The 23,992-nt window shown below is 39.3% G+C and overlaps 1 protein-coding gene across 3 annotated transcripts in view; it reads left to right on the plus strand.

The window, feature by feature from the left end:
- The first annotated feature begins 4,723 nt into the window (after nt 1-4,723).
- Nucleotides 4,724-23,992, plus strand: part of STRBP (spermatid perinuclear RNA binding protein) — a 113,988-nt gene continuing 94,719 nt past the window's right edge. For 2 of the 3 annotated variants that reach the window (XM_011364311.2, XM_011364313.2), the window contains exon 1: nt 4,724-4,890. The gene's annotated coding sequence lies outside the window, so the exon portion shown is untranslated. The remainder of the gene's footprint in view (nt 4,891-23,992) is intronic. The other variant, XM_011364314.2, reaches the window with a different exon arrangement.

The following is a 23,992-nucleotide window of genomic DNA, read 5'->3' on the forward strand; positions in this document are numbered from 1 at the left end:
TGCTGTGCAGTCTTCCTGTTTAAAAAACTTTTTTAATTTTACCAAGTGCCAGGCACCATACTGAGTGCCTGAGATATATTGTCTCATTGAATCCTTATAGCAATTCTACGAAGTATACAATATTATAGTCTCACTTGACAGAGGAGTAAACTAAGACTGATAGGGAGACTGACTTTCCAAGGTCCCACAGCTAGTCTGCACTGAACCCAGATCTTGATGCTGCGGCATCTCTTCTCCAACAGATTCACGTTCTCCCTGTAAAGCCCATCTATAATGACCTCATCTCAAGTGCATGTGTAGTCCTCCCCTTACCCACTCAGGTAGGAAGATGACTCTGTTCTCAAGATGCTTACAGTCCAGAGAGGAGACAGACAGCTAAACAATTACAATGTAGTGCCATAAGTACATAGGTTTAACAGGCTATGTGCAAAGCAGAAGGAGTTTAGATAATGTATCAGAGGTAGCCATGAAGCTCCTGAGAGAATAGGTCCTGAGCTTGACTGATAAGAACCACAAGGAGTTTTTCAGGAGGGTTAAAGAAAGGTGTGGGTGGTTGGAGTTGGGAAGAGGGTGTAGAAAGGGATTTGGGGTTCAGCAGTTGGCTCAGGAGGCTCAGAAGTGTTACAGACCCGGCAACTACACTGAAGTTCATTCAATGTGGCTGCAGGGTCAAGTTGGCCTGAAGGAGGGGCAAAGGGAAAGGCATGTACCTTGCAAATTAAGGCCAGTACGTCAAAGCTTTTTAAGTTGAGTTAGTGTTTATACTTTACCCAGTGAATGAAGCAGAGCTGTTAAAATATTTCGGTCTGACATGTTAGAAAGATGGGAAGGGGCCTGGAAGGGGCTGTTGTTGGAGATCTCTCCTGGACCCCCAGCTCTCCCAACCCTAGGTGGTCAGGTTGTTTCTGCCCCAGGCTGGCAATTCCTTTATGAGAATGAGAAAGGACTTTTCTCATTCGTTTGTGCATCCTAGCACAGTACCTGGCATACAACAGGTACTCAGTAAAGGCCACACTATTGGCAGAATGCTGGGTGGGTGCCAAGAAGGTGCTGGCTAGTGACTGTAAAATAAAAAGCAAACTTTCATGTATCTTCCCCAGCACCACCCAGGTAGGTGTTTAGCCAAAGTCTGACCCAACTATAAGGAGGTGAGAGAGGCCTGGCCCGAAATTCAGTTCCAGGGAGGTCCATTAGAGGTGGGAGAAGAGGTGGTTTACTAAGGTGCAACTTCTGTTCAGTGCCTCCTATGAGCTAGAATTCACACGCAGTGTCTTTTTCCATCTTAAACTGGAATTATCGTCCCAGTTTCCTCGACCAGGAAACTGAGGATCAGAGTGGTTCTGTAATCGGTCAAGGTCACACAGCTGTTAAGTGTAGTGGGCAGAGGCTGGGATCCAACCGTTTAACAAGTCAAACCCCACTGGCCTCCCCCAGTCCTCCACCTGGGGAGGCACTGCGGCACTTACTCAGTTTGCGTAGCCGCTGGGGTTGTGGGGAACCTCAGGAACTGCTAATATTTGAATTTAAGTGTGATTTCAAAGCTCACTGAGCTCTATTCTAGAACTTTACAGAATTCGTTACCTTCCCCTGTTTATAATAGTGGAAATACTAGAAAAGACCCAAATACCCAACATAGGGGCTTGGTTTAATTAAATGATTCTTAAGGTACAACATTATGCAAAAGAATATTCAGTGACACCAAAAGAGGTATATTTACTTTATATTATTAAGTGAAAGAAATCAAAACTGAAAGTATGTTATAATCTCACTTTGTGAAAGTTATTTATTATATGCATAGGGAAAGTTTGAAACAATAGATACAAATATTAACAGTAATTACTATCCCTGGGAGGGATTAGGATGATACTGTTATTCTTTTTTTTCTAAAACATCTATTTGAAGGGGGGAGGGAGGAGGTAGACAGAGTAAAAGGGGTCAAATATGTGGTGACAGAAAGAAATCTAACTATGGGAGGTGAACACAATATAAATATACATATACCTTACTGTTAAAATGTACAGCTGACACTTATCGGATTTTGTTAAACAATGTCACCATAAAAATAGATTAATTTAAAAACCCATCTATTTGATTTTTTTTCGAAAATGTATTTAACATATCCAGAAAAAGAAAACGTATAGAGACAGTAGATTAGTGGTTGCCTGTGGCTGGGGATAGGAATGAGGATTAACAGTAAATGGGTATGAGGGAATTTATGGAGAATCTGTAGAATGTTCTAAAACTGATTTATATTGATGTTGCACTACTGGGTAAAGTTACTAAAAATCCTTGACTTGTACACATGAAATGCATGTATTTCATGATATATAAATATACCTCAATAAAAATTCGAAAAATGTTATATATATATATGTATTCTTTAAAAAATTAGAACAATGCAGAAGTATTTAGTCCCCCATCCTACACCCAATTTACTTTCCAGGCAGAACCCCTTTCTGACTATCTTTTATGCAGAATCCAGGTATTACATATACATTATAGATATGCAATTTTCTGCAACTTCCTTCTTTCTCTGGACATACGTTGTAAGACATGAAAAACTTAACACTAGCTGCCCTGGAAGGTAGGATTAAGGGTAGAGGGTGTTGAGTGTGGTGTGAGGGTGGGGCAGCAAAGGAGAGGCACACAAAAGGAATATTTACTTTCTTTACCTTTGTATCATTTGCATGTTTTTGTCAGGAATGTTTAGAATTATAAACACAATAAAGATATTGGAATAAGAGGTACCATTGAATGCTTAATGCTGTGCAGTCTTCCTGTTTAAAAAACTTTTTTAATTTTACCAAGTGCCAGGCACCATACTGAGTGCCTGAGATATATTGTCTCATTGAATCCTTATAGCAATTCTACGAAGTATACAATATTATAGTCTCACTTGACAGAGGAGTAAACTAAGACTGATAGGGAGACTGACTTTCCAAGGTCCCACAGCTAGTCTGCACTGAACCCAGATCTTGATGCTGCGGCATCTCTTCTCCAACAGATTCACGTTCTCCCTGTAAAGCCCATCTATAATGACCTCATCTCAAGTGCATGTGTAGTCCTCCCCTTACCCACTCAGGTAGGAAGATGACTCTGTTCTCAAGATGCTTACAGTCCAGAGAGGAGACAGACAGCTAAACAATTACAATGTAGTGCCATAAGTACATAGGTTTAACAGGCTATGTGCAAAGCAGAAGGAGTTTAGATAATGTATCAGAGGTAGCCATGAAGCTCCTGAGAGAATAGGTCCTGAGCTTGACTGATAAGAACCACAAGGAGTTTTTCAGGAGGGTTAAAGAAAGGTGTGGGTGGTTGGAGTTGGGAAGAGGGTGTAGAAAGGGATTTGGGGTTCAGCAGTTGGCTCAGGAGGCTCAGAAGTGTTACAGACCCGGCAACTACACTGAAGTTCATTCAATGTGGCTGCAGGGTCAAGTTGGCCTGAAGGAGGGGCAAAGGGAAAGGCATGTACCTTGCAAATTAAGGCCAGTACGTCAAAGCTTTTTAAGTTGAGTTAGTGTTTATACTTTACCCAGTGAATGAAGCAGAGCTGTTAAAATATTTCGGTCTGACATGTTAGAAAGATGGGAAGGGGCCTGGAAGGGGCTGTTGTTGGAGATCTCTCCTGGACCCCCAGCTCTCCCAACCCTAGGTGGTCAGGTTGTTTCTGCCCCAGGCTGGCAATTCCTTTATGAGAATGAGAAAGGACTTTTCTCATTCGTTTGTGCATCCTAGCACAGTACCTGGCATACAACAGGTACTCAGTAAAGGCCACACTATTGGCAGAATGCTGGGTGGGTGCCAAGAAGGTGCTGGCTAGTGACTGTAAAATAAAAAGCAAACTTTCATGTATCTTCCCCAGCACCACCCAGGTAGGTGTTTAGCCAAAGTCTGACCCAACTATAAGGAGGTGAGAGAGGCCTGGCCCGAAATTCAGTTCCAGGGAGGTCCATTAGAGGTGGGAGAAGAGGTGGTTTACTAAGGTGCAACTTCTGTTCAGTGCCTCCTATGAGCTAGAATTCACACGCAGTGTCTTTTTCCATCTTAAACTGGAATTATCGTCCCAGTTTCCTCGACCAGGAAACTGAGGATCAGAGTGGTTCTGTAATCGGTCAAGGTCACACAGCTGTTAAGTGTAGTGGGCAGAGGCTGGGATCCAACCGTTTAACAAGTCAAACCCCACTGGCCTCCCCCAGTCCTCCACCTGGGGAGGCACTGCGGCACTTACTCAGTTTGCGTAGCCGCTGGGGTTGTGGGGAACCCCGCTCTGGGGCGTGAGGCCGAGGAGGCCGGCTCGCGGAGGCCGCGGGGAGCCGCTCCCAGATTCGGAAGTTACGAAGTTTCCGTTCATTTCGCTTGCTTCCCTGCGCGGCACGTCCCCACTCCGCAGCAGTTACGCCACTAGAGCAGCGGGGCTCAGGTGCTGCAGCGGGGCGGGAGCCTGGCGCCGGGAGGAAGGCGGGGACGCAGTTTACGTAAGCGTCCGTTCACAGGTGCATACGGCCGCCACTAGCTTGTGCTCCCTGCGCGCTCCCAGGTGCGCAGTTGGCGCAGGCGGCGGCGCGGCACGGTGGCGGCGGGCGCTGGCCGGAGCTCTCAGGTGCGGCAGATTGCGCGTGGAGGGGGCGCGCGGCGAGCGAGGGGGCGGGCTTTCCGTTCCCCAGCAGCCGCGGGGCCCGCCCCCCGGCTCGGCCAATAGGCGCGCTCGGCGGCGTCACGTGCTCGCCGCCGCCGCCGCCGAAGCGGAGACCGGAGCCGCGAGCGCCACCAGGGCAGCAGCCGCCGCAGCCGCCGCCGCTGGGCTGAGGAGCCAGAGACGCGGGCTGACGAGGTGGCGGCGGCGGCGGAGCGGGAGCGGGGACCGGGCGCGGGCCGAGCGCGGCGGTGCGGGTAGGCTGCGGCGACGGGGCAGGCGCCTGCGCGGCGGGCCGTCCCGGGCGGGCGGCGGTTAAGGCGGCGGTTGAGGCGGTTGGCGGAGCCGGCCCGGGCCCCGCATTGTTTGTTGTGCGTCCTTAGCAGCGGCGGCAGCCGGGGCGGAGAGCAGGGAGCAATCCCGGGCCCCGTGGCTCTGGCATTGTGGCCGCCGCCGCTGCGGTGCCCCGGCCGCTTCGGGCAAGGGCAGCCTTCCTCACCTTCGAGGAGACGGGGTCCGGCCCCGAGCGAGGGGAGGGCGTGGACAGTGTGGGGGGGACCGGCGCTGGGGAGTCTCGGTAAGCTAGAGGGCGAGGGGTTCTGGGCAGGTGTTGGAGGACATTGGGGGCAGGGGCTGGGGGAGAGGCTTCGGGGAGCAGGCAGAGGGCGTGGACAGATTTGGGGGAGAATGAAGGGTGGAGGAATCCGGCCCAGTGGAGGGTGAGGGCCTTCGGGCAGGTTCAGGGGGCGAGTGGGGGGCCAGGGCGAGTGCGAGAGGGACGGAGGACATTCAGGAGGGTGGGGGGTAGTATTTGGGGTTCTGGAGGATGTGAGGGAGATTTTGGGGAGAGCAGAGGCAAATGCGATGGGAATGGAAGAAGACTGGGGAGGAACGGAAGAGGCAGATGTCCCGGTTGGGGCTGTGTGTGAGGGGCAGGGAGTGGGGGCAGGTAGAAGAAGGCCACTGGACGAACGTGAGCAGAAATGTAGGGGGAAATGTGACAGGGTGTGAATGTAAAGGGAGAGAAGGAGCAAGAGGGTGTATAGGGGTCTCTCCAGTGGTGGTGAGGGAAATGGAGGGTGTTAGGGCAAGAGGTGTGTGTGAGGGTAGGCCTAGAGGCGTCAGGAGACCTGTGAGGGATGTGAGGACGGCGTCTGGCCAGGAGGTGTGTAGGGTAGACAGGAGGGAGGCAGGAAGGTGTTGAGGCGGGACAGATGGGACATGCAGGGAATAACATGTGAGGGCAGAAGGCAGGTCTCTATCTGGTAGTGGTGCTCTGGGGAGATGAGTATAAGGTGGAAGGGGGAAGGTGGTTGGAGCAGAGCCTGAGTTTGAGGAGTTTGGGAGGGAAGTGGGGACAGTGGAGTTGGGTGATGGGGAGGAAGATGTCTGGGCAGGATGCATGTGGGGCATTTAGCATGTAACAGGAGAAGCGAGTGAAATGGAGGGTGTTCTTGCTGGAAGTATGGATGAAGCGGGAGAGTAGAAAGGATGGAACTTTGAGTGGAGTGGGGCGTGTGTTGAGATGGAGGGCCAAAGGTGTAGGGGGTGAAGGAAGTCTTGGAGCTGTGGGGACAGATGGAAGGAAACGTTTCTGAGCAGCAAGTGTGGAGGGAAGTTGGGGAGAAGGAAGGAGAGGAGGGTGGTGTGTCCGTGAAGGGAAATCGGTTGAGGGAGGTGGTAGGGGTAGGTTGTTAGAGAAGGTATACAGGTCTGGAGTACAACATATGGAAGGAGAGAGGCACAGTTTTGGGGTGCTAGATTTTGTCCGATATAGAGAAGGGGGTCGGCAGGGAAAGGAGGGAAGGAAGGGGGAAGACAGGATATTTTGGGGGAGAGGATGTGGAAGAATGCATAGTTCCTATAATGGGATGGTCAGGGTGGGGATGTGTGTGGGTGCCTCTGTGACTAGAAGGGATAGGTGTATATTGGATAGGGGTAGTGGGGGGAGTAGGATGCCCTTAGGTCAGGAATCGACTATTCAGGTGGAGAAAGTTAGGAAAAAGGTTGCTTGAAAGCCTGGAAGGATCAGGGTTGCCAAAGTGTCGAGAGAGATTGGAAAACTGAGTCTTGGGAGATTAAAGGGGCCAAAATTTTTAGGTCATTGAAAGTATAGGAAGGGCAGAGTGCAGAAGTTGGAAAAAAATACTAAAGGGAAGGGATTAAATTCCAGATTTAGAGGAACTGAAGAGTGTGTGGGGGAGTGCGTGTGGATCATGGAATGATGTTAATGGAAAATGGAGGACATTAAGCTCTGTACTGTATCTGAAAGTTCATGCTTCTAGGATCAGAGAGATCATGAAGCTTGATTTTAGTTCCAGAACCCAGTGAATGGGGAAGGAATAAGGGAGGGCTGAGTACACATTCCTAAGTTTGGAGGAGGTATGTGATGGGATATCGGCCTAGCACATTGGTCTGATGAGTGGGCAGATAGAAGGGTCATACACAGTCATGAAGAGTACACCAAGAGTGAGTAGAAATAGGATTGCAGCAGGTGCAGGGCAGATGTCTTAGTGAAGATACTGTAAGAGAGCAGGGCTCTGCGTCGGTAGCGTTGAAGGGCTGTGTATTAGGGCGGAAGGGATACCTTGGTGCAGTGTCTAAGATACCCTGGTGCTTTCTGGGTAATGGGGCAGTTTTCAGACATTGAGTGATGTAATATCTGAGTCCTGTGCTAGAGGCAGAGATAATGTACATCCAGCACCTAAAAATGACAGGAATGGAGCTCTTCGATTCTCTCTTTCAGCATGTAAAAACTGATCCTGGGATGTTGGCTTTTTCTCCCAAATAGTAAAATTTAGTTCAAGGCTTTTGGATTTTCTGGTATTTTGATTTGAGTCAGAGTGTAGTGTTAGCTTTATTGAGGAAAGACCTCTGGGGTTGTATGGACATATGGCCATCAGCTTGCCAAACACATAGGAAATAACCTTTAGCGGTCTGAGTACAGATATTTTTCATTGCAGGTCTCATTCAGTGTTCTGTAGCTTGTGTTAGATTTTTTGAGGCTTGAAAGGATTAAGAAAACTGCTTTGAGACTGCCTCAGTATGCAGGGTTTTCTAGAGTCTTGGAAAACGTTTTCTCTGATTGTTGAAAATTTAGTCTTGTCTGATTTTTCAAAAAAAATTTTACCATGTTGCAGAAATAACATCAATTATTGCTTTGTGGGCTTCATGTAGTTTATAATGTGGTACCTAATATTTCAAATACAAGGTCCACTTTGGTACCTTGGGAAGCTTTCTGGGTTGATTTGTTTTCTTTTGTCAATTTTGGAAGTATCTTAATGTAGCAATTGTAAGTTCAAATAATAAGTTTGAGTGGAAGTGGGAATCTTGCCTAAACATAATAAAGGCTGAGCAGAATACCACATTTTAAGCGATCTGAATCTGTAAATATAAATATTTAAAAATAAACTGGAAGCAAATCATTTTAAAATCCAAATTTGAAGTCTATCACGAAGGCAACAAAATAATGCTCTGAAGGCATGCTATAAGGTTTTATTTTTGGAGGGAAAGGTTTTTAGAGTATAATATGCCTTTGATTGAAACTCTTAGCAGCATTTTGAGATTTAATTTATGTAAAGAATAAAATTATAAGGATAATGTCTGCCCCTTTGGCTCCCTGGCAGAGAGTTTGAGCAGTAGGGTATAAGATGAATAGAGTGACCTTCAAAAATACTCTCCAATATGGTCATTGTTTCCTCTTGCATTTTTGAAGTCCATTGTGTTAGTTCACTTTATTGATTTGGGGCAAGCAGTATTTACTTGCTCAGAATACTCAATTCTGACATAGTGTCCTGATCATTTGTATTGTTCTGTGAAATTCTATGGTTTGGGATAATTTGTAGGCACTTGAAAATATTATCCTAAGTTTATGAACCAAGGAAAGAAGGTGATTTAGACTTTGTAGGCTAAATAATTGGGTCTGGTTTTATTTTCACTGGGGCTTGCTGGACAAGAAACTTAATCCCTTTGTGCTTGTTTCTTCTCCAGAAACCTGACTCTTTATCTACCTCTCATGAGAATTGAGATGGTTTATATAAAACAAGTTTAAGTCTTTCAGGAAGATTAGGCCTGTGTAAATATGGGGAATGTTTTTTCTTTAGTTCCTTTTTTTCCATTTAGCCTAGTCAGATAATAATTAGTACTTCAGATTTTGGCATTAAGTGGATTAATTTGTAGTGAGAAACATGGATAGAGATGAAACTTCTGTGAATATCAGAGATGTCTGCAAATTGAAGTTTGTTCATTCTTTGCTCCAGTGTCTGCTTCTGTTTCTTGTTTCATTTCTGCAGCTGAGTGTTGGTGTCTATTTGAATTCTTGAGTGGAGCAGAAGCTTGTGAGAGGTATTCTGAGTTCTAGCTTTAGCCCAAGATTATTTCTAAGCCTGAATTTGCAGAAGAGGGTACTTCTGTCACTCAGTGAATTCAGTTCTTAAATCGGGAATAATAAATATAATGTGTTTTAATATGTATTTTGCAGAAAATTGTATTTAATATGTTTTTTGCAGACTAATTCTAAGTGACAAACATAAAAATAGAGCTACCCCTTTCCTGAAAAAGGAAAATTTATCCTTTTTTAAATTTATTGAATACTTTTTCCTTTTTTCAATTAATTCCCCATCCATATGATATTTCCAAGCCCATTGACAAGTTATGCTCTATTTAAGGAGGAATGATTTTTAAATGCTTTTAAATATTGTGTTTGGTTTATTAGTTGTAAAAAGCTTCCAGATGCTGGTTATGATTGATATTGCAAAAATGTAAATAGTAAGTTGCTTTATTAGACATTAATTTGCTTGAGCTTGGTACCCAGCCGTGATAGTAGTCTTTCTGTGCTAGCTGATCTACTCTTAATAGTTTACTCTCTTATATAATGTGTTTGGATACCGTTACTCTTCTTACTGCTCTTCTGTTTTTCATTCCCTATATTGGAAAATTGGTTGTTTTAAAAAAATTTGTTTAGCTGTAGAAAATCTGTTTCTGACAGGTAATTATGAGAGACTTCATAATCCAGTCTAATTTTAGAAAACTGTTTACTGAGAGATGTAAGTTAAATTTCTGTGTCAGTCAAAATAGAAAGGAATAAGATATGAGGCCAGATTAATGGTGATAAAAATATTAAAATATTTGAGCCTGGAAGATCTACAAATCTTTAACTTTTAGGTCTTGCATTAAATAGTGAAGGTAAGTAAGTGACTTGATTTATTACTTTCATATCTAATTTGAATGATTTCTTGTCCTAAGAGTCCTTTAAGTGTATTACTTTTGAGAAGTATGGTTTCTGTCACACAAAAGACATTCCATATATATGTGTTGTTGATGAATGAATCAATCTTAGAGTTTAGTTATTTCATATTCACATTCTCTTAACTTCTGACATAAGTAACACTATGTAGAATGTCTGCTTTCTTTAGTTAACTTTAGCACAATTCAAAAAGGTACAGTTGATTATATCAATAATAAAATCACAGCCTTGCATTGTGTGACTTCATGGTTGATTTCCATTTGAAAAGCGAGAATTCTGCAGCAGGTTGTGTAATAAATTCTGAGGCATTTCTGGGTCATGGATAAGATATAGTTTCTTACTGCACCTGCAGAATTTCCTGTTCTTTGCAGTTTTCCAGGTGCCAGGGCATTTCACAATATCCTATTGAGAAGATCAGCATTTTGTTTATGAATTGAAGTTAACCGTATTAATACTATTGACATAAAGCAAATAGTTATTGTTCTAAAAGACTAGATTTTTTAAAGTATGCCTTTTGACCTGTTTTGCCAGTTTAATTCAGCAGACATGCATTGTCTTTAGGTTCAAAGGCATGTTTTGTTCTGGACCTGAGATATCTTAGTTGGTGCTAAATAATATTTTTTGAGTAAAGAATAGATCATTCTCTAAATAAATTTATCGGTCCTTAAGGTGAAAATGGAGTCTATAACTTTGGTTACCTGTGTTCAGTCAGCCTCACTGAAAATCAATACACTTTAAGACAGCTAGGTAGCGACCTGATAAAGAAGTGGTTTGTTTTTAAGTAAGGTGGAGGCAGTTCATTCTTATGATGTTTCTAATTCCAAGTAAATCTGAAACTCCTCAAACATTGCACCTAATCATAGACTTTTGTACAACTTAGGCAGCCTACATTTTAATCTAATGAAGTATTGGGTACTGGGTAGCTCTCGACTTAAGTAACTCTGGACAACTCAGTTTTAGTTAGCAAAGCTAGTGAGCTAGAGGGGAAGGGTATTAGAATTTTGATAATGTAGGTTAGCAGCTGGAGAGAATAAACATCTGGAACTTGTAGTATGCATATTTTCAGTTTTTGAAGTAAGCTTTAAATAAGCTTATAATGTCAAGGTTAGCATGAAAGAACAGATATCAAACATTAGTGATGAGGCTTTTAAAAATATGGTATCTTAAAAATAAGTATTAGCTGTGATGCTTTCTGATATGCTAGCTCTGTTATAAATGTGGAACTATACAAAATTGGCTTTTGAAATTGGTCAGTATTATTGTTTAGTAGTGTCCTTTATTTCTAGAGCTTAGGGTTCACATACTTGGACTTTGGTTCCTATGATAGCTGTGTAATGTAGGTAAATAACAGTATTACATTTGGAGAAACGAGGCACCGAGAGTTGACTCTAGAACAGAGATAGGTACCCTTTCAGATGCTGTATCTCAAGTTGCTGTTAGTCTCCGGATTTGGCAAGGAAGTTGATGGCTGGGCAAATTTAAAACCTGCCTCTTTTAGTCAAGCCCTTCAGTACAAGTCTTTTCAAGGTCTGCCTGGAATAATGCTTGTCCTTCCTAGGAAGCTCAGTCCTAGGATTATGTAACAGTAATGAATCTGAGGAAAAGATCTAGCCCTTGGTGGAGTCTCCTCATAGGTATGCCCAGGATGACTGTATACTCCCTGGATTGCTGTATTGGCTACTAGAATCATGTTTTTGACAGTGGAAGACTTGGTTCGGAGATCTAATACTGCTATTTACTGCTTGTAGATCTCTCTCCTAATGTGTAAAATTCGAATAAAACCTCTAATTTACAGAACAGAGTTACAATGAGGATTAAAGAAGATAAGAAAATTGTAAGCTTTGAAGAACATAACATTTTTTTGAAGGGAGGATTGAGCAGAAATTAAAGGTAGTCTTTGGAGTAATAAGAAAATTTGACTGGGAAGGACCTGGGTTTTTATTTTTTATCATGGCACTTTAAAATGTACATAAAAGAAAAGTACCGTGAACTTTCACATACCCGTCAACCAGCTTCAACAATTACCAGCATTTGCTGCTCTTGTTTTATCTGTCCCTCACTCGCAATGACTTTTTGTTGTTGGTTTTGCTGGTGTATTTACAGCAAATCTTGAGCACCATATACTTTCATCCAAAAAGTACTTCAATATGTATTTCCAATAGATAAGAACTAAAGGAAATGTAACCACAAAACTTTTAATCCCCTAAAGTAACAGTTTCTTATCTAATACTCAGAAGGAGATACATTGAAACATAGCTGTACCACTCACCAGCTTTGTGCATTAATCAAATTACTAGCTCTCTCTGAGCTTCTAGTTCCTTATCTGTAACAAATATAATACCTTATGAAGTTATTTTGACCTTAAATGAAATAATATATACAATGCCTAATACAAAAGTTCTCAGTAAATGACCCAGCCTCTCTTCTGAGCTTCCTATGGCATGTGAATTCGAATTTTGGGTTGTCATCCACCCTTCTTTAGTATTACAAAGAGTAACAGTACTCTGGAATTATTGCCTACTAACCTAGTGAAATTTCTCTTCATTGGACTATTTGACTACTCTAGTGAAATTCTATAGCAGTTGGAATCATATTCATTATCCCCTTCTCTCTTGCAACATCATTTTTCTCCTGTCTGCTGGCTCATTTCAGTCAGCATACATCTATATTTTTAAAATAATCCTTTATTGACTGACCACACTTTCTCTTCTAGCTACAATCCAGTTTCCCAACTTCTTGAAAAAGTTGTCTCTACTCATCTCTAGTTCTCCTGTTCTCTCCTGAACCTACTCTAACGAGACTTTGAACCCCATCACTGTACTGAGACTGCTTTTGTCAAAACCATCAAGTTTAATTCTTACTTAACCTATTAGCAGCATTTGGTGCAGTGGATGCATCCTTCCTTGAAATACTTTCGGTGCTGGTTTCTAGGACACCACACTCTGCTGTTTTTCATTCTACCTCCTTGGCTTCTTCTCAATCTCCTTTGTTGCGTCTTCCTCATTACTCTTACCTCTTAATACTAGACTACCCCATGGGACCTCTGCCCTTTATTCTCATTCCCTTGGTGATCCTATCTAATCTCATGGTTTCAATACCATGTACGTGTGGAGTCCTAAATTTTTTTAAAATTAAAATTATTGGGGTGACATTGGTTAATAAAACCAAATAAGTTTTAAGTGTTCAACACTACGTCATATGTATATCGTATTCTGTGTTCACCATCCAAAGTTAAATTTCCTTCTGTCACTAAATAGTTGACTCTCTTTACCCCTATCTACTACCTCTTCCTTCCCTCCTTCCCTCTGGTAACCACGAATCCACTGTCTGTGTCCATGAGTCTCTGTTTATTTGTCATGTTTGTTTGTTGCTTTCAGTTTTATATCTCACGTATGAGTGAAATCATATGGTTCTCATGATTCCTAAATTTTTATCTCTGAAACTCCAGGTTCATATATTGTATTGTCTACTTTGACACTTCAAATTTTATTGGCATCTCAAATTGAACTTGTTCCAAACCAAACTCCTGAGCTTTATTTTATCCTTTCTCATCTTCCCTTTGGTCCTTGTTGTCTTCCGTGTCATAATAAATAGCATCTTCCTCCATCTTTTGCTCAGGCCAAAATTTAGAATCATCTTTGACTTCTTCTCACACATACCACATCTGACCCAACAGGAAATCTTGAAAGTTCTATCGTCAAAATATATCCAGATTCTGACTGCTTTTCATCACCTTTACTGATTAAAGTCTGCATCAGCTCTTCTGAATGATCGTAGTAGCCTTTTTTGTTGTTGTTGTTCTTGCCCCCCTCCCCTTTAGTCTGTTCTCAATACTGTTGCAGGAAAGATCCTTTCAAAAGGTAAGTCAAATTTTGTATCCTTCTGGTCAGAACCCTCCAGTGATACGCCATCTTGCTTAGAGTAAAAGGCCAAGTCCTATCAAAGGCTTTACGTGCTTGGATCCCTTCTTTTTTCCCTCTCTGACCTCATTTCTTTTTTTTTCACTTACTCCATTCTGGCCACAGTAGCCTTCTTGCTGTTTCTTTAACATGCCAGGCACATTGCCCGTTTCAGGTCTTTTACATTTGATGTTTGCCCTGCTTAAGAATCCTGTTTCTCAGATATACATGGCTCCATCTTTTCCAGGTCTTACGCATCTCTCCCCTTCCCAGTGAGACCATCCCTTACTGCCCTTTGAAATGGCAGCTCCTCTGTTTCTGGTTGTCCCTGTGCTCCCTTTTCTACCCTCTTGTTCTTCATATCACTTAAACCATTTAGCTTATATATATTTTGCTATTTTATTTTGTTTATTGCCTTTTTCCCTTCTTAAGCTCCATTAAGGCAAGGATTAATGTTGGGTCTGTATTTTGTGGATTCTAAGCACCTAGAACAGTGCCTGGCAGTGCCACTAAATATGCACTTGCGTATTTGTTGAATGAATTGTTCTTTTATTAGCTGTAGTCTATTACTTTGTAAAGAATATTATAGCTGTAGTGTTTTAGTTGGAATTTTGTTTTTTCCTATGGAATACTGTGCACCTTGAAGTCTTTATGATATATTCCTGTTTCTCTTCTTCATAAGCATCCTTTCTCAAGACTGATAAGAGGTTTTATTATTAATTTATTCATCACGATTTTGAGTCATTATTATGTGTATAATCTGTGTTGCATTGGGGGATACAGATAAAGTATACATAGACTTTGACCTTTAAGAGCTTATAGTTTATTGGGTGTGTGTGTGTGTGTGTGTGTGTGTGATAATATGGTATATATACATATATATATATACACACATATATATATGTGTGTATATATATATATTTAAAGGTAAGTATTAAGAGAAAAAAGTGGTCCAGGAAATCAGAAGAGCAAGAAATTATTTCCAGCTAAAGAAAATAAGGGAGAGACTTCAGAGAGGGTGTGGTTTGTAATATCTTTGCTGAGCCAGGAAAAACAAGTAGGATTAGATTATGAGGAAATGGGGAAGAGAATTCCATATGGAGGGAATTGCATTAGCAAAAAAAGAATGCTCAATATTTTTATGGGAAAGAACAAGTGGCTCACTTGGTTAAAGAGAAGGGAATATGAAAGGAAATGGTAGAATATAAGTGTAGAGGGGAATGTTGGAGCCACTGATAGAAGGCCTTGAATGCAAGATTGAGGAATTCAAACTTTAGTCTGTCAACAGTGAACCTTCATGAAATGAAAGGTTTTTGAGCAGGAGTGGAGGAATGACATTACTAGGGCTGTCTTTATGAATTGGACAACTTTATGTGAAAAGAGAGACTGAAACAAGTAAAGTAATTAAGATGCTGTTGTAGTAGTTTGAGAAGAATAAAGATAAAGATAGTGGAAGTGGGTATAGAAAGGATGCCTTAGAACTAATGAAACATAATAACTGGATGTGAAGGCTGAGCAACAAATATACAAGGTTTTAAGCTTAGTTGACCAGGTGCACGGGGTACCCTGAAGAGATGGGATCAGGAGGTAAGTTTAGTTTTGGTGTTGAGTTTGCAAGTATGGTGACATCCAGGTGATGATTGTTCTCATAAAAAGAAAATCAGGAATCTTTTTAGAAAGAAAATCAGGATGTGCATCTGTGGCTTTATGCCTTCATTTTGATACAACTAACTGCCAGAAAGAGAAGCGAGACTTAATTGCTGAATCTGTTACTGAGGTCTGAATCTAGGTAATTGATTTGAGACACTTCTGTCTAATAAAGCATCCAAACTTTTCGTTTCATTTGTAAATGGCTCCACTTGTTCCACTAAGTTTGTTAGATAAGTTGCTCTAGGTTGTAAAGCACTTCCTGTATTCTCAACTTGATAAAACTTAAATGTTATCCTTAGAGCTTTCCTTTGCTGCTTCATTGGCTATAGATCTCTAAGCAGTATCTGTCTTAGTCCTTTGAAAACAGCAGATGAGAATTCCTAGCTAGTCACCTTCATCACTGTTGAGGTCACTTTGATCATGCCATACCTCTTTTTTTCCCCTTAGAACTTAGACAAGCTTTATACCCTAATTAATGGTAGTTAAGGTGTTAGTCGCCAAAACATTTTATTAACAACTTGCTTAACAAAATACCAGAAGATATCAAAGGATTTAGCCCCTATTCCAGACAAATTCAAGAACAGAATAAGGTTCTTTTGGATTTATATCCTTCTCAGAGCCTGGTAGCAGGAGTTTTTAACCTGCAAGTTTCTTAAAGGACAAGAGAATTATTTGCAAAATAATATTGATTATATAATTTTTATAGGCTACCTAATGCTGTATGATATACATTTTTATACTTAATGCATTGTTAAATAGTTGGATAAAAAAGACATTATTGAGTTAAAAACTTAAAGTTTACCACCTTGGTTTAGAATGGTGATCGTGAGCTTCCCCATAATTTTCTGAATTACGTCTTTTCTTTTGTGCTTAGATCATGTTGGTCAATATGATTTTGGCACTGACATTACAGGGTCTGTTTTTGTTTTCTAGTAAATAGGAGTTGTTAAGACCCAGTCAGTTACCCTGAAATGAGAAAATTTTCCTGTTTAGGACAGCATATTTTCAGCTCACTGGAGGTGTGGTAGCTTTTTGATTGTCAGATTTAGCACATATTGTAGTTTAAAAAAATCCTTTTTTGTCTAGGTGATTTTATTTCCACATAAGTTAGTTTGCCAGGAATACAAAGTATAACATCTTAAACTTGTGAGAAACCTGTAAGATTTCTTTTAACCCAGCTTTGGTCTTCGATGAGTGTAGAACTTAAGATATATCCAGAGTGGTTAAGGGGCTTGTCCAAAATCATACACCTAACTAATGGCAGAGTTGGGATGAGAGATGGATTTTCTGACCTACACTGGGGCTCCTTCCACCATGTCAGGCTGCTGCTTTAGCGATGTGAACCAGAAAACCTTTAATAAACTTAGTTTAATGAGTCACCTGGTGATATTTAACAGGAACAATTAGGGTATTTTTTCCCTTGTTCCCTCTGAAAATTAATTTTTTTAGACTATTTTAAATTGAACAGTCTAGTTGCATTTAGTACATTTGCAATGTTGAATAGCCACGACCCTACCTAGTTCCAAAACATTTCCTTCACTCCAAAGTAAAACCCCTGGCCCATTAAGCAATTTACAGAATTTTAAAGCAATTAAAAATCTTTATTATGATAAGGTCAATGATAACAGGTTTGTATTAGAGGTCACCCCTTGTGCTTTGCCACCCATCTTTGATTTGCCAGTGAGAAATATAGAGAATCCTTTTTGTTATTTAGTAGTGGATGTATTACCTTACAAACAATGACAGCATCGAAGAAGAAAGTGTCAGGGACATAATGACTAAATACTAATAACAGATATGTATTATATATTATCTATAATATTTGCACTAGCTTTTCAAAATGGTGGTTATATTTCAGATAAGAAAACTAAGGCTTGTTCAGTAAGTCCAGAATCACTTAACTGGTAAGCTCTGCACCTGGGGTTTGAATCCATGTCTGTTTGGTTCTAAAAGTTGGGTGTTCTCTTCATTGAATCTGGGAGTAGACAGGCAAAAAGCAGCAGATAGAAGGGATCATCTTGTATGGGGTCTCAGTATAGGTCCTGGGATAGCAGGACAGTACGTAGGGGAAGGGGAGTTTGAGTTTGTCGGTCCTGGTGGTATCTACAGTAGTAGCCACTTTCTCCTGACGGGTTGTGATCCGCATTCCGTAGAGGAAAAATGAAATGAGAAGTAATCTTTGGAACCTTTGGAACTGTCTAATGGACACAATGAAAGGAAATGCAGTGTAGCCTCTGTGATTTGTTCTTAAAAATTCTCTATTTCTATTTTTTCTTTCCATTTATTTTTAATTATTTGATTTTAAAATTAAACATTGATTTGCTTGAGTAGTTAATGATTAGTCTTAACAGTATTGTAACTTGATTGATTTCCCATTTTGAGATACTGTTAAAAAGTGGTGGTTCAATTCTATAAAGAATAATAACTCAAATTGTATGTGTTGAAGGGTTTTGTAATTACACTTTTGTCCCTATTAAAATCTCATTTTAGCTTTTTTAAAGTTTGAAAGAACTTTTAGTAGGCCAGTTTTCAGTCATTTCTCTAAAAGTGGACAGTAAGTCACCTCTTAAACCTTGTCATTTTTCTACTGTTTTGAATGACTCAACTTTCTCTTCTCCTGAATAATAGCCACTAGAGTAATTTGCTTCAGAATCTTGGGTTTTAGGTAAAAAGGATGGTAATCATGTAAAAGACAGCTTCCTGGCTACTTTTTACAAAATAGGTCTTTTTAGGTTATGTGAGCATAACGAGAATATAAGCTATAGCAATAGCAGCCATTTCAAATGTCCTGAGTTTAAGTGTGTTGATAGTTATCCAAAGAAGTATATAGATTTTGGCAGTGACCTTGTGACTTTTGCTAATATCTAAATAGTAGATACTTCTGTAAATGGATTTCAAGCTTTTAAAAACTTTAATTTTTTAAAAATGACCTTGTAACTTGGCTCAAATATTACACATTATTTTTCTGTTTTGACCTAGGGATGAGGTTTTCATTCTTTCTGGAACCAGAAAAAAGTGTCATGAAGAATACAGGCTTTGGGGTTGGTCAGATTAGTTTTCAGATCCTTTCTTTGCTTGTAATATCTGTAAGACCTTTTTTCACCTTTTAAAATGAATATAATACCTCAGAACTCTGCAGAGTAGGATTAGAGGGTGATGTCTGTACAGGACTAAGCATAGCGTCTGGCACATACTAAATCATGTTCAAATTGTAGCTGTTATAGGAAGAAGTCTAAATTCTGGTAACCTAGACAAATATCAACATAATGTAAATACAGTAAAACCTCATATATAATGCACACAATCAATACATTTCTCTTGGATTTTTTTTTTTTCTGTGTGTTGAAGTGCCATGTGTCAGTTTTCACTATTTCCTGTAGCTTGCCCTTCTTTTCTCGAAAATGCTCGGCAAATATTTCCATTGATTATTGTATAATTACCTTAAAGAATAGATGGTGCTTCCTATACAAGCCAATGATGAGGCATTTGCTCCCCTCAGCAATCCTTCAGTTAGGTGTTCCCGTGTTGCATGCTAACAAGTCTTACCACCTTCAGAAATGTCTGCTGGCTGAATGCCCAAGCTGTGTCAACGAAAGAAGCTCTGGTTGCCTGGAATGAAAGAAGTACACAATGCCTGCTTATCATTTATAGTATGTTTTATGATGATTGTTAATATTAAAGTATGAAAAGCTACATACTAGTCTATTAATTTTACTCATTACTTCCCCATTACTTGTATCACTTCATTTGTTCTGTTCAGAAAAGTATACAGAAGGCCTTTTACTCTAAAACAGTAGGGTTGAAGTTGTGATGAATCATAATCCAAGAATATCAGCTATGAAGGGGACTTTGGAGATCAGCTAGACTAACCCTCTTATCTAGTAAATGAGAAAACTGGCTGAGAGAAGTTGTGACTTGCTCAAGGACACAGAAGTGACAGGTCTGATTTCCAGTCTAGTGTTAAGGTAATCTGGTAGAATGGAGAGAGCTCTGGACTTTAGAGTCACACAGTCCTGATTTTGAGTCCTGATTTTACCATTTATTAATTGTGTGACCTTTGGCAAGTACATCTTGCTTTTTTTTTTTGTTTTCAGGGTTGTGAGGATTATGAGATAATGTAAAGAAAGCATAGTGCCTGACATATGCTATGGGCTCAATAAATGCCGTGTCATGTACCGATTTTCTTGATTGGTTAAAACAGGTCATTTGGCTAAATGATTATTCTTTATGAAATGGGAATCACTGAGAATGGTTGATGTTTTTGCCAGATTCTTTCACTGAAAATCTAAGTGGTTGTTCATTATAAGATGACTGCTTACTGCAAAATGAGTGCAAAATATTCGTCAGGACTTTGTGAATACTGTGCCAAGTTGTACAGTGTTGACATGATTTCTTCTTGGGAAATTTCTGCATTTCCCAAGTGAAGTGGACATTGTATGGGGAACCCCAGTTGACCTGCATTTAATTAGGCCAACAGTTCTCACACTTTTAAACTCAGGACTACTTTACACTGGTGAAAATATTGAAGACCCCAGAGATCTCTTGTTTATGTGAGATATCTGTTGATATTTATATTATTAGAAATTATATCTGATAAAATTTATACATTCATTTAAAAATAATAACTTGTATGTTAACACAAGTTGTATACATATGTGTATAAATGTATATTTTAAGATTTTATTTTTAAATTTTTGTTTTCAATTATAAAAGTAATACATATTAAAATAATACAAAATCAAAGTAAAAAATGAAATGATTTCACTCCTTTCATATGCACACTCCAACCCCTGCAGTCAAGAGTTTAGTGTGTATTTTTCCATAACTATTTCTGTGCAATTATAAATTCATGTTCCCTCTCTCTTGCTCTCTCACTCCCCACCCCCATGTTGTTTGCTGACTTTTTTAAAAATAAAAATTGTATATATTTAAGATGTACAACATGATGTTATGATATACACATACTTAACGAAGTGATTAGCTGAGCTAATTAACATGTCCATCTCTCATATAGTTACCTTTTTTTATTGTGGCAAGAGCACCTGAAATCTACTCTCTTACCAAATTTCTAGTATCCAGTACAGGATTATTAATTGTAATCATCATGCTTTACGATAGATTGCTAGGCTTATTCATCCTACGTAACTACAACTTTGTACCCTTTGACCAGTATCTACCCATTTCCCCCACTTCCCACAAATGATTGTAATGAAAAATAGCCATTTACCAAAACAGAAAAAAACAGTGAGAAGAATGGTCATTGCTTTACATTTTTGAAATCTCATTAATGTGTGGCTTAATAGAAGACTGGGTTCTGATAGCTGCCTCTGCATTTAGTGTCTTGTGATATGTTGTTCTGGTTAAAGTATATAAAGAAGAAAATTTGGCTTCACACATATTTAAAATTGGAGAAGGGAAGGAGTATTTTAATAGCTTTTTTTCAGATAATTGTGGATTTTCTTCTTCGATACTTTACCAAAACTTGACAAATAGTGGTTTCTTAATGGAATCCACCAGAACCGGATCAGTGAACTTTTCCTATTCTGTTGTATTAAAATCCTTTGGTTGCATTTTGAGTGGATCTTTTATCTACACACGATTTTATATCATCATGCATTGGCCATTTGGAAAATGTCGATTCACTGAAATTATGTTGAGCTTCCAAATGTGACACATTTAATTACATAACATCTCCACACATTATGTAGCCTCTGGAAAACTCTCCACTTGTGAGAGAATGAGAGTTAAGACATGTAATGCTTTAGTACTACTGTGAAAATCTTTTTGGCCTTGTAGACTCCTGAGAGGGTGTTGAAGACTTCCAGGGATCCCTGAACCACAGAGAACCATGGACTTAGACAAATTGGGTAAACCGAAGGTAGTGACCAGGTTTGCAAACTGCAGCTTTAATATTGGGTAATATGGAAATTATAATGGAATGGTCATTATATAAGCCTTAGTCTTAGAAACCATCTCATTCTTTGAAATAAAAAGTGGCCTAATTTTGAAATGCAGTGAATTGGTTATAGAATATCCAAGTGCTTTTTATAGATGAGACATTGTTTTAAAATGCTACTAAAGATATGTATTATGAAAAAGGATTCCTTCTCTCCACTTTGGAGTTGAGCTGGAGAGGTAAGACATAATTTCATGAAAAGATAACTAATGTGTTCTCTATGACAAACGTGACATGCAGTGCTGGGCAGGATGAGTTTTAAATAGGTGAGGAGAGAGGAGGCTGTTGTCTTTATGGGGGAAAAATGCAGTTCTTGTTCAGATGGATGTTAATTATGTTAGGCTAGACTGGAGAATTCCTAGAGGATAATTAAGCTAGGCTTGCAAAATTAAGTTGCAGTTTACATTTTTATTCTCAGTATTGTTACTCAATATGTATAGAATCGTATGGTTTCCAATATTTTTTTACAGGTTCTTATTTGCCTTTGTAAAAACAAAAAACAAAACAAAAAAATCTAATTCACCATGGTATGGGTAGGAATAGTTATCTATTAAACATCTATCAAAATATTATCACTATTTGATGAGAAAACAAGATTAGGTAAAATCTGCCAAGAACACATAGATACGAATAATGTTATCTGTACATGTTAGAATATATAAAGTTTCAGAATAAAGTAAAAAATATGCAGATCCTCTTTTTCGGGGAAAAATAATACATATGCATATTCAGAGTAAAGCTCTTCACTCAAGACTTTGTAAAAATATTTTAATTTTCATAAAGTACCTTGTGTATACCTTGTGTTTGGTAGTTTTCTGGATTGTTACAGTGATTTTTAAAAAACTTAGAAAGTGCCTAATGGAAGAAGGTACTCATATGGCAGCTATCATCGTTTTTTGTTGTTATAGCCTTCTTAACCGAGAGTTACCTCTAATATATTAGTTACATAGACATACAGTGTCTCAACATTTTGAATATGTTGACTTGTCCATTTGTTGAATGTAGTTATTCAGCTGTTCTGGACTCCGTTAATGGAGTATTTGTTACTGTGTTTCAGGCACTGTATTAAGCACTTTACCTACATTGTCTCTTAAGATCTTACAACAGTTTCACTGCGAGATGAGTGATGGTGTTTTCATTTTATAAATGAGAGAAACGAGGCCTGGAATGGTTAGCTGCTCAAGGCACTTGCTAGCTAAGAATTATTATATTTGGGATTCGAACCCTCATCTGTCTCCAAAGTGTCTTTTACCTTTTCATTTTGCGATTTTTCAAGAGTAGCTGTTTTGTGTGTGGTGTGGTGGGGGCGGGGAAGGAGGGAGTTGAGTGGCTATTCTCCCCTTTAAATGTATTGATTCGTATTTGGATTCCAAAGCTTATTTTATTATTGAGGCATTTAATTACTTATTTGTTTGATGAAATTATGGTAAAAATAGTAATGAATTAAAAATTTCCAGATCTCTTTTTCCAAGGTGACATTTTACTGTATGGGTGAAGAACAGTTTGTGGGCTTTTACAGCTTGTTTTAGGCCAAGAATTGACTTACCTTTGCTGTCTAATATATTGCTCTTTGATTGAATAATATGGTTATAGTCTTTTGAAAGAATATTGTGGCTTACAAAGCTTGTTTAAGAGAAAAAAAATTCATTTGTACTGGCAGTCAGCCAATATTTTATAAGCTACAATTTTCTTTTGAATAGCTGGTGGTTTGTAGCTCCATAATTTGTGGTTCTTCTGAACTTGTAAAAAGATTACACATATTTAAAAATGACCTTATCACTTTAATATTTTAAGCAACATAAGACTGTCGAATTCTGTTAATGCTAGTGTTCTTGTTTTCTTTAGTTAATTTCCCTGGGCTGAGACTCTTAAATTAATAATTTATAGAGTGTAATTGCCCCACCCATTCCCCAAATAAACCTCCAAACAAACCTAAAACCAAAAACTATTTTGGTAACGTAACAGGCCCGGTTAAAGTCAAAATGTGAATCTCTCTATATTAGTCAGCTTGCCAAACAAATCCTAGCAGTATCCATGTTATTCCATTCCTTAGCCACTGCTGCCCGGATGTGTTGAATTATGTGGTATGTGGGTTTGTTTGGGTGTGTTTAGTGTTCCTGCATAACATTTAGTTTTAAATCAGGTTTTTTTTTTTTTTTTTTTTTTTGCAAAATATAAACTTTTAACTCTTATATCTTAAGGACTTAAGGAGCACTTCATTTGAAATGCTTCATGTTCTGTACCTTGTTCTCATGGTTTGCATGTAGGTAGTTAAATTTGTGAAAGTTGTGAGATTATTTTAAATCTTTCCTTTTGATTTTAGGTTAAATTTTAAATGGAATATGGTAACCTTTTTGCTTGAAAGATTTTGGAAAGCCAGATTAATAGTTCCATTTTTATATACATAGAAGTTTCATAGATAAAAATGAACCTAGCATTCAACTTCAGTAACAATCCATCCTATATAATTTAGTCATTTTAAGAATGTTATATAAATGGAATTATATAATATGTAAGCTTCTTTCACTTAGCATAATTCCATTGAGATCCATCCAAGTTGTGGCGTGTATCAATAGTTTCTTGTTTTATAGCTGAGTAGTGTTCCATGG

The sequence above is a fragment of the Pteropus vampyrus genome, unplaced genomic scaffold, assembly GCF_000151845.1.
Source record: "Pteropus vampyrus isolate Shadow unplaced genomic scaffold, Pvam_2.0 Scaffold95, whole genome shotgun sequence".
Taxonomy (NCBI): domain Eukaryota; kingdom Metazoa; phylum Chordata; class Mammalia; order Chiroptera; family Pteropodidae; genus Pteropus; species Pteropus vampyrus.